The sequence below is a fragment of the Benincasa hispida genome, chromosome 12 (genome assembly GCF_027475165.1).
Source record: "Benincasa hispida cultivar pf3 chromosome 12, pf3_genome.v1.1, whole genome shotgun sequence".
NCBI classification, from domain to species: Eukaryota; Viridiplantae; Streptophyta; class Magnoliopsida; order Cucurbitales; family Cucurbitaceae; genus Benincasa; species Benincasa hispida.
The window spans coordinates 84338516-84350702 of NC_143489.1; the positions used below are offsets into that span (position 1 = coordinate 84338516).

The 12187-nt window shown below is 40.6% G+C and overlaps 1 non-coding gene across 1 annotated transcript; it reads left to right on the forward strand.

The window, feature by feature from the left end:
• Positions 1–10570: 10570 nt before the first annotated feature.
• Positions 10571–10677, forward strand: LOC120068657 (small nucleolar RNA R71). Its single transcript, XR_005479293.1, has one exon. It is a non-coding gene; the product is annotated as a small nucleolar RNA R71 (small nucleolar RNA).
• Positions 10678–12187: the final 1510 nt, after the last annotated feature.

Genomic DNA, 12187 nt, shown 5'->3' on the forward strand with positions numbered 1-12187 from the left:
ATTATTTCCTTAACCCAATTAATTTACTTGTTTGGTACTCCATGACAGCTGCACTCTTCTCACTACAGATATATTTTTGTGTCCATCAGATATAACCAATCAACAGTACGATAACTCTTCATAGATCGCTCGTAAGTATAGGTGGGCCAATTTACCATTTTGCTCTTGTAGTTACATCTAACTTCTTAAGTACTACTGATTCCTCTAATGAACAATACATCATAGACCTACTATGAGTGGACACCTCTCGGGCTATGAGAAGGTATATGATGCCACATCGTTTAAGCCCCGGAATCAGTTCTTATGGGAACAATCTATTTATTTAACCCTGCTTCGGGGAAGAAGTGAATTCTATCTTGTGTAGCTGAGTTCCTAGCTCTCCAATAAGACGAATCCCTAAAGTGGTAGGTCTGAGTCAGCAATTTGACCACTCGCACCCATGCAAATCAAAAGATTGCTCTCATAGGCAGGAGTTCCAACTCATCAGGATTAAGGTCATGTTACCTATGGTCATCTTAGTGAAATGAAAGTCTCTGTCATGAACGGCGCTATATAACGAGACTAAACACTTCGTGGTTCGGTCTTATACAAACTCCGTTATATAGAATACTCCTGCTCGCATGTCTCTACATGAATGATCAGGATCAGACCATCTGTAGCACATCACAACACTTGTAACTATCTATAAAGCGGGCCATATCCGTAGTGTCACCAGGAGAAGGTTTCCCTTCTTTATCTATATACTACAAACCATTTAGGTTATCACTTAAGGCATGATCCATTTTTATGTCTCCACATACATGCTTAAGTTACAACGACATCCAGGGATCTTAGTTTATTGGTTTGTGGTAAATGCAACTAAAATATCTCATATTTCATAGACAACAGTGAAGAAAATATCTCATATTATTACATCACAAGCGTTTGTTCATACAGGTGTTTACAAACTACAGAACCCTACGAGAGTTTAGGGCATCAACCCCAACAATCTCCCACTTGTCCTAAAGAAAGTGGGTGTACAAGATAACAACAAGTACAAAACAATAAACTAGGGCACTAAGGTCCGTACAAAAATCTCCCACTTGCCCTAGTCTAGCTGCAGGCGGTCTCGTAGACCCATGCTCTGAAGGTGACCTTAAAAAACTATAGCCATGAGAGCCTTCATAAATGGGTCAGCAACATTGTGCTCCGAAGTGATCTTCGTAACTATCACGTCCCCTCGATGCACTATCTCACGGATGAGATGATACTTCCGCTCTATATGTTTTCCACGCTTGTGACTCCTAGGCTCCCTGGAGTTCGCCACAACACCATTATTATCACAATAAGGGTGATGGGCCTAGACATGTCTGGAACAACTTCTAGATCAGTCAGGAACTTTTTGAGCCAAACAGCCTCCTTAGCAGCTTCACCAGCTGCTACATACTCGGCCTCCATCGTGGAGTCAGCGATGTACCCTTGCTTAGTGCTTCGCCATACTACAACTCCTTCGTTAAGAGTGAACACTGAGCCTGAAGTGGATTTCCGAGAATCTTTATCAGTTTGAAAGTTAGAGTCATCTCCTCAACCTCTTGAGATGTCTTAGGACACATTTCCTTAGCCAATGTAACTCCATGCCGAAAAAGTAGTAGGCTCTTTTTGGAGTTCTGCATCGAGTACTTGAGCAACATATTGTCAATGTACGATGCCTGAGATAGTGCTAGCACTTTGTTCTTTCGATCCCGAAAGATTTTAATACCAAGAAAAAACTGAGCCTCTCCCAAATCTTTCATTTAGAATTGGTCGCTAGCAAGTTCTTAACTGAAGTTAGTAAACATACATCATTCCCAATGAGTAGGATATTATCTACATACACCACTAGGAAAATTACTGAATTGTTGATGATTTTCTTTAGACACAAGGCTTATCAACGTTTTGGTCAAAGTCGTACGATTTGATCACAGTATCAAACCGAATGTTCCAAGATCGAGACGCTTGTTTCAGCCTATAAATGTACCAATTCAGTTTGCAAACCTTTTGCTCTTGACCTTAGGCTATGAATCCCTTGGGTTGCACCATATAAATGGTCTCCTCAAGATTAATATTCAGAAAGACAGTCTTGACGTCCATTTTCCATATCTCATAGTCATAATATGTGGTAATAGACAGAAGGATGCAGATAGACTTCAACATGGCAACAGGCGAGAAAGTCTCCTCATAATCGACTCACTCCACCTGGGTATAACTCTTTGCCACAAGTCTAGCCTTGAATGTTTGCACCTTCCCATTAGCAACTCGTTTCCTCTTGTAGATCCATTTACAACCTATAGGTTTTACCCCATCAGGTTGATCTACTAGATCCCATACTGAGTTGAAGTACATAAAATCCATCTCAAGATCCATGGCTTTGACCCATTCATCCTGGTTAACATCCTTCATTTCCTTCTGATAAGACAATAGATCCTCAACCTCGCCATCGGCTACAATAGCCAAGATTTCAGTGAAACCATATAGCAAACAAGTGGGTTCGCAACCCTCCCACTATGTCGAGGTTCCCTCAACTCTTGAGGTGGATCGGACCTACATGATGAACTCCCATCAACAACTTTTGTTGACAGAGCAGGCCTTTCAACAACTCTTGTTGAAGCTTCAGTAATTTCATTGGAAAGTTCACGCAACACGATTTTACTACGTGGACTGTGCTCCCTCATATAATCCTCCTCTAGAAAGGTAGCATTTGTCAACACAAGCATCTTATTTTCCTTAGGATTATAAAATAAATCCCCTCGTGTACCTTTGAGGTAGCCTACAAATAGGTACAACCTCGAACGTGGTTCCAGTTTCTTTAGATTAGCCTCAAGCACATGTGTTGGGCAACCTCATATGCGGAAGTGATGCAAACTAGCTTTATGCCCGTTCCACAATTTCAAAGGTGTTCTGGTAATTTATGCTTAAATTAATGAAATGTGGAAAATGTGGATGATATGTGTTAATGGATAGCGTTGTGCATTCAAGTTTTCCTAACATAATCCAAGTGTAAATTCCTCTGAGTTTCTTGGTAAGTCTAGGGTCGAACACATGGACTTGTGAAAATAGTTGTGTTAGAGATTTTTAGAAAAACTTGCGGTAACCGACTAAATAAATAAGTGTTGAGTTGTTGCGTTAATCAAAATAATAATAAATACGACATAGTTCGAAAAGAGTTGGCAACGGGAAATACGATGAATATGTAGTGAACGAGTTGAGAAGGGTTTCGGCTAACATTCCCTAGGTTGGGTTCATGCCTTGCGATCATGTAACATGCATACAATAGTAAACCACCTCTCGGTGTGAATGCCATGACTTCTAAGGCTAGAATGCATGCGATAAGTCTACAGGGTTTACACATAAACCTCTATTTCTATATATGCAATGACAACATGATATTCACACAAATATGCGACCGCATAATATCATTCCTATTCCTAGGATGCATGCGATGCAAGTTGACAAACAAAATTTTCTCTAAATCCCTATTTCTTGTTTATGCAAGCCTAATCTTGCTCTTTCAAGTCAGATTCTAACCTACCTCTCTCGAGACATTAGGTTCTTTCTTTAGATTCTCTCTCGAGCAACTCTAAAAGGATGTTTCGCATAGCATAGAACTAGACAATCGCAAGCAATGAACTTCCTAGATCATGTTAGCTTAGTTCTTCTCAACCCATTCAACTAGTTTAGCTACTCATGCGTATTAAGAGAGTGAGCAGATGTAGATATAGAACTTCTATTGAATAGATAAAAGATGAAGTACAGAATGACAATGCAAGTATAGTAAAGAGCATGGAGCAATTTCTTGCCACCAGGTGGTACACTGTTCTACTCCTGCTCTAAAGATATTCTCGCTTTCACGAAAGTCAACCCGCTCTCTACTCTTACGCCCCAAGGTTCTCTCTCGAACTGCCTTGGACGATCTTCGACGTAACCATTCTTCTCTAGCTCCGCCGTGAAATGGAAAAGAAAACTATGAACAGAGGTGTGAACTTGTAAAGTGATGAAGTAATCGACTGCTTAACCCCTTCTCTGAAGAATGCACTTGGTATTTATAGGGCATCAAAGGTGAAAGAGGCTTCTCTCTCTTGGTTGTACAGATGGGAAAACTTTAATTTCTGACTAATGCACTGGATAGTTGTCACCGATAAAGCTGAATGTACTTTGTGATCGTTATCGGCTGTCAACTTAATTTGGATCCGACTGCTGTCAGCTTTCTGTCCCATCGATCTTAATTGTCCTTTCGTTCGGATGTGTCCACCATTTCGCGGTAATTCTTCTTGGGTGGATGTTTGCGAGCACGATCAATGCAAAGTCTTGTGGTGAAGTTGCGCTCAACCGATGTATTCCTATGATTGCATTTTTACATTGCATTAACGCATTATTCTACACAAAATTAGAGATCAACTGCCCTAATGTGTTGGACGCATGGGACCGCAATATTGTAGAATTTATGCTCAATGGATGCAATTTAATATATTCTATCAACGCAATCTAACATTGTTTAAGAACTTAGTACTATGATAACGTTCATTTCTGCCCGTTATCACACTCCCAAATTTAAACAATGCTTGTCCTTAAGCATAAGCTAAAGATTCCTTTAGCAAGTTAACTGCAAAGTTTTCTTTTCTAGATTTCTCAAGGATACTTCGTTTAGATCCTATATGCTAGAATTTCCTTAAGTCTTATTCAAATCTCTTCCTAAAATATTTCTAAGACTTAAGGATTGCAAGCTTAACTTTCAAAAGGACTTTACTGAATTTCGGAACATCGCATGATTTATTTCAAAAAGAAAATTTTCTACTGGGGTGTCAAATGATTTATCCTTCACAAAAATTTTCTTCATTTCTATATTTTTTCCGACCTTGCACTGATCCGAGTGCCTTGCCTTCGTTTTGGCTTGCCCCCACGGGTGTCATGCAGACATCCAACTACGAGCAATGCACTCTTCCTTATACTAAACTCATACCAATTTGGCAGTAGAGTGGCGATCATTTATTTATGTGTTGATCTTGATGACTTACTTTCGTTTTGGCTTGCCCCCACGTGTGTCATGCGGACATTAAACTGCGGGTAAGTGCCTTTCACAACTTAACTCTTATCAATCATGGGTTTCCCATTGCATTGATAGTGGAGTTGTCATTCTAAAAAATCATCATTTTTTTCTTTTTTTTAGCAAGGTCGGAAAAAAATATCCCACTCTCAAATTTTAAAATGTGGCAATGTCCTCATTACCTAAAAGATTAAAATAAATCATGCGATGGTCAAAAAATTATGTTGTAAAGAGAGTTTGAAAGAAGCTAGCAAACCCCTAACTTCGAGAAATATTTCATGAGGTGAGTATCTTAAGATTTACATTGACTCTAGTATATACAAAAGAGATAGAAGCATATTTTTCATCATTGAAATCATACTTGGCGAAGAACAACATTTGATAAACTACTAAATTTGTCTACTGGTGATGCGGTAATCAAGGAGGGTGCGGTGATAAAACATTGAAAAATAATATGCAATGATAGCACAAAATTTGAAGTAAAGATAAGGAAAGGTATACCTCCAAATTTAGCTCTCGCTCGCATTGTATTGACGCATCCACCTTGCGGCGATCATTCTTAGTTGGGTTGCGGTGATGGAATAAAATAAGTGTTGCTTTGCGTATGTTCGCACAATCCAGCGCCTCGATCGTTGTAAGGAAAACAAAGAGAAGGTCAAATTATTTTAACCAAAAGAAAAGGATTTTTTTTAATAGAACTGAAAAATGAAAAGATAGCTAAAAAGATTGTGAAGATTCTGAGTAGTGGAGAAAAGAGTTGAAGACTTGAAGTTTTCCAAAACTTGAATCCCTGAGAATTTGCGATCATTTGACAACGCAGGGACTACCTACTTCCTTCTTTATTCAAAGTTTTTTAGTTCCATGGAGTCGACTTGACGATGCCAGTCTTCTCCATGGTATGCCTTTACTCGCTGCCCATTGACTTTGAATATGTTGGTACCGTCATCATTTGATAATTCCACCACACCATGCGGAAGTACTTGTCTAATTATGAATGGTCCGAACCAATGAAACTTGAGCTTTTCCGGGAAGAGTCGCAGACGTGAATTGAAAAGCAAGACTTTCTGCCCGACTTGGAGGTTCTTGCCGCATATGCGTTGATCATGCCAGCGCTTGGTGTGCTCCTTTTAAATTTTCGCATTTTTATATACGTTGTTCCTTCATTCTTCTAGCTCGACCAATTGCATTTTTTGCGCTTCCCTTGCTTTCTTTAAATCAAAATTCAGTTTCTTAACCACCCACAATGCTTTATATTCCAGCTCCAAGGGCAAGTGACACACTTTGCCGAATACCAACGCATAGGGGGACATTCCTATAAGTGTTTTAAATGCGGTTCGGTATGCCCATAACGCATCATCAAGCTTCATTGCTCAATCCTTTCGTGAAGGTCTGACTACCTTCTCAAGTATCAATTTAATTTCCCGATTGGACACTTTAGCTTGGCCATTTGTTTACGGGTGGTATGCGGTGGCCACTTTATGGAAGATATACTTGCGTAAAATTTCCTTTATATTGTGGTTGACAAAGTGTGATCCTTCATCACTTATGATAGCACGGGGAGTTCCAAAATGCGTGAAAATATTTTTCTTCAAGAACTGGGAGACTACTGTCGCATCACTTGCAGTGCATGGAACTGCCTCTACCGACTTGGAGACATAGTCAACGGCTAATAGAATATAGTGCTTACCGTTTGAAGGAGGAAATGGTCCCATGAAATCAATCCCCCATACATCAAATAGTTCCAGCTCCAAGATAGTATTCATCGGCATTGCGTTCTTCCATGACATGTTGCCAGTGCGCTGACACCGATCGCATTTCATTGTGTAGTCAGTAGCATCCTTAAATAATGAAGGTCAGAGGAATCCACTTTGTAAAACTTTGGCTGCAGTACTTGTGTTCCAAAGTGCCCTCCATAAGGTGAATCGTGGCACTATGACAATATGCGTTGCTGAACAGCGTCTAGTACGCATAATTGAATGATTTGGTTTGCACCTCATTTATACAGATTTGGCTCATCCCAATAGTAGTGTCTGCATTCATTCTTGAGCTTCTTTCGTTGATGGTAGGTGTAACTTCAGAAAATTATTCACAGACTAAATAATTAACGATGTCTGCATACCATGGCAGTTCTTCTATGTGAAACAACTACTCGTCCGGGAACACGATACTCACTTCAGATTCATTGTGATTAATCTCAGGATTTTCCAGTTTGGACAAGTGATCCGCAACTTGATTCTCTGTCCCTTTTCGATCAATTATCTCGATATCAAATTCTTGAAGGAGGAGAACCCATCTGATCAATCTCGACTTTGCGTCATTCTTTGTCATCAAATATTTGATTGTCGAGTGATCAGTATGAATGAGTACCTTGGTTCCCAACAAGTATGCCCAGAATTTTTCCAACGCAAAAATCACAGCCAGAAGCTCTTTTTCGATGGTGGTGTAATTAAGGTTAGCAGGGTTCAGAGTTTTACTCGCATATGCGATGGGGTGCAAAATTATTTTCTTCTTTTGCGCTAATGCAGCTCCCATCGCATACCCACTTGCGTCGCACATGATTTCGAACGACAGTGTCCAATCCGGCGCAATTAAGACGGGTGCAGTAATCAGCGCATCCTTTAAAATTCGAAATGCATTGAGGCAATTGTTGTCAAATTCAAACTTTCTATCTGCCTCTAGTAATTCACTCAATGGTCTTGCTATCTTAGAAAAGTCTTTAACGAATCATCTATAGAATCCAACATGCCCCAAAAAGCTTCGTATTGTCTTCACGTTGGTTGGAGGTGGAAGTTTTTCAATTGCGTCAATCTTTGATTTGTCCACCTCCATCCCTTCTCGAGAGACCTTGTGTCCCAACACTATACCCTCTGTCACCATGAAGTGACATTTTTCCCAGTTAAGCACCAGGTTTGTCTCTTCACATCTTTTCAAAATTTTTTCCAAATTGGCCAGGCAGACTTCATAAGTGTACCCATAAACGGAGAAGTCATCTATAAATATTTCTACTGAGTCCTCGAGATAATCTGAAAAGATTGCCATCATGCACCTCTGGAACGTGCTTGGCGCATTGCAGAGGCCAAACGTCATGTGACAGAAAGGGCAGGTGAATGTGGTCTTGCCTTGGTCTTCCGGAGCTATCATGATCTGGTTGTATTCGGCATATCCATCCAAGAAACAGTAAAAATCATTCCCTGCCAACCTATCCAGCATTTGATCGATGAATGGCAGAGGGAAGTGATCCTTTTTTGTGGCCGCATTCAATTTGCGGTAGTCCATACATATGTGCCATCTAGTGATGGTTCTTTGCGGTATAAAATTCATCGTTCTCATTAAGGACTATCGTCCTTCCACCCTTCTTCGGCACACATTACACGGGGTTGACGCACGTGCTATCTGCAATGGGGTAGATAATGCTTGCATCCAGCCATTTGATACTCTCCTTTTTGACGACCTCCTTCATCGCAGGGTTAAGTTTGCGTTGATTTTCAATGGTGGCTTTGTGATCGTCCTCAAGACGAATGTGGTGCATACAGTGCGTAGGGCTAATTCCTCTGATATCAGCAAGCGAACAGCCGATTGCTCGCACATGCTTTTTGAGAATGCTGATCAACGCATTCTCTTGATCTGTGTTGAGCGCAGAGGAAATTATTACTGGTAGCTTCTCATTCTGCCCCAGAAATGTGTACTTCATATGCGTTGGTAGGGTTTTTAGTTCAAGGGTTGGTGGCTCCAATAGGAAAGGTTGCGTTATTTTTCTTTCTTCCTTCGGCTCTTTTTCTTGTGTTGCAGTCGATCCTTCTTCCTTGTTCATTTTTGCTACAATCGCATTGCAGGCAGCTACGGATGCGTCGGCATTCTCTTCTTCATACTCTTCATCAGACTTTTCTTCTTCAATCAAATTCAAGTCATGTTTTGAATCTGGCAGGTCTTCCTCATCAGGAAATTTCATGGCACGAATTATATTAAATTTTAGCTTCTGTCTGTTTATGCTCAAAGTGACATCGCCCTTGTGCATATCAATTTGAGCACGACCTGTTGATAGGAAAGGTCGCCCTAAAATGATGGGCACATCTTTATCGGCCTCATAATCCAGGATGATGAAGTCAGCTGGTAAAATAAATTTATCAATCGTGATCATCACGTCCTTCACCTTACCGTCTGGGTGAACCAGAGACCTGTCGGCCAGTTGGAGAGTCACAAATGTGGGCACAAGTTCCCCACATTTAGTTGTCGAAAGATTGACAGTGTCATCAAATTTATGCTGGCCCCCAAGTCACACAGGGCTTGCCCAATATAGAGTCCTCCTATGGAGCAAGGAATAGTGAAGCTCCCAAGATTGCTCATCTTCGGTGGGATAATAGATTTGGAACTTTGCGTTAGTGCCATGTGGCAAATTTTCCAGCACCTCTTTTCTTTGTTACCATGTCCTTAAGAAACTTGACATATACAGACATTTCCTCAATCGCTTCACTGAAAGGAATGTTAACATGTAATTTCTTTAACATAGATAGGAAGCATTGGTACTGTACCTCTTCGTTTTTCTTCTTCTTTAGCCTCTGAGGAAAATGTGGTAACTGGACTTTCACGGTTCCTGTTTCATTTGACTTTGAGGTTGAAGCAACCTCAGGTTCTACTGCTTCATTTTCTTTTTCTTCTTATTGCGTTGCCGTAATCGTAGGTTCAGCTGCGATGGAGGTTGATCTATTTTGCTCCTTCTTTTCTTCCTCCATAGTCTTTCCACTACGCAATGTCACAACCTGACATTGTTCCTTACCTGAACCCCCTGGGTTACGTGGAAGCTCGGTTGAACTTGGCAGTGCCCCTTGCGGTCTACTTTTGAGCTCATTTGCAATTCAAGTACGAATGGACGTAACCTGACTTTGAAGCATCGTCTCATTTTTCTTTATATATTGCTTCAATCTTTTTAGGGAAGAAGATTGTGGTGGTTGCTGTGAGCTACTTGCTTAGTTGCTTTGTTGACCGTTGTTGCGTTGAAAGAATCCTGGTGGCCCTTCTTTTTGTGCCACAGATTGAAAATTTTGTTGTTGATTCTTCCAAGCAAAGTTCGAGTGGTTTTTCCACCCGGGGTTGTAGGTGTTGGAAAAGGGGTTGTTCTTTACAAAATAAACAGATTATGGGTTTTGTGGACAATCCTCCATTGCATGCCCATCACCGCAAGTCGCACACCTTGCGGTGTTTTGACCTATTGCATTGATTTGCCCACCTTATGGTGTTGGGCTGCTAATCGTCATTCCTTGAATCAAATTCATCATTGCGGTCATTTGGTTTTGCAATGAAACAATAGCACCGTTATTTGCGTTAGAATCTTTGAGTCTTAATCTCTGGTCGCTCTCCCTCCAGTCTTCATGATTCTTGGAGATGCAATCCAGGACATTCTTCACTTCATCATAAGTCTTGTCGAGCAGACCACCAGATGTTATTGCATTGGCAGTGGTCTGCGAAGCAGGATTCAAACCGTGGTAGAAAATTTTCATTTGAAGGCAGTCTGGCAGCCCATTATGCGGACAATCTCAGACCAACCTTTTAAACCTCGCCCAGGCATCGCTGAGCGATTCATCCATATCTTGTTCAAAATTAGTAATAAGCTTTCTTCGTCTTGCATTCTCTGTAGGTGGCAAATACTTCTTCATAAACTTCTCCACCACCTGCTCCCAAGAAGTGATCTCTCCTAGCTCGAGCGAGTAGGCTAATTTCCTAGCTTGATCACAGAGAGAAAATGGAAACAGCGATAGTCGAACCTTCTTAGCAGAGATGTTCGACAACACAAAAGTATTGCAGATTTCAATAAAACTTCAGAGGTGGACGTGCGGATCCTCGCCATGCCTTCCTCTGAATTGACCTGCAGCCTGGATCATCTGCAGCATCACCAGTTTCATTTCAAATCTACTTCCGTCTAAGGCAGGCCTCATGATTCCCGGAGAGAAATCATAGAGGTTTGGCGATGCATAGTCCCTAATGAGCCTATTGTGATCGTTTGCCAACAGAATTGGATTTACCATGACGTTATTGTTGTTTGGTGCTTCATTCCTAGGCTGCTCCGACATCTCTTCTTTATCGGATTGTGGTTGCTGTTGGCGGTCTCTTAGTCTCCTTCGAAATGTTCTCTCAATCTTCGGGTCGTAGTTCGCCAGAGATTTAGAGTTTTGCAAAGAATTCACAAAAATTATCGTTAACAACTATTTTGTCGAAGTCCCCGACAACGTTGCCAAAAACTTGATACTTAAATTTATGAAATGTGGAAAATGTGGATGATATGTGTTGATGGATAACATTGTGCACTCAAGTTTCCCTAGCGGAATCCAAGTGTAAATTCCTCTGAGTTTCCTAGTAAGTCCAGGTTCGAACACAGGGACTTGTGAAAATAGTTGCGTTAGAGATTTTTATGAAAACTTGCGGTAATCGATTAGATAAATAAGTGTTGAGTTGTTGTTGCATTAATGAAAATAATAATAAATGCGACAGAGTTCGAAAAGAGTTGGCAACGAGAAATACGATGAATATGCGGTGAACGGGTTGAGAAGGGTTTCGGCTAACATTCCCTAGGTTGCATTCATGCCTTGCGATCATGCAACATGCATACAATAGTAAACCACCTCTTGGCGTGAATGCCATGGCTTCTAAGGCTAGAATGCATACGATAAATATGCGATAAGTCTATAGGATTTACACATAAACCTCTATTTCTATTTATGCAATGACAACATGACATTCACACAAATATGCGACCGCATAATATCATTCCTATTCCTAGGATGCATGCGATGCAAGTTGACAAACATAGCTTATCTCTAAGTCCCTATTTCTTGTTTATGCAAGCCTAATCTTGCTCTTTCAAGTCAGATTCTAACTTAGCTCTCTTAAGACATTAGGTTCTTTCTTTAGATTCTCTCTCAAGAAACTCTAAAGGGATGTTTCGCATAGCATAAAACTAGACAATCGCAAGCAATAAACTTCCAAGATCGTGTTAGCTTAGTTCTTCTCAACCCATTCAACTAGTTTAGCTACTCATGCATATTAAGAGAATGAGCAGATGTAGAAATAGAACTTCCATTGAATAGATAAAAGATGAAGTATAGAATAACAATGCAAGTATAGTAAGGAGCCTGG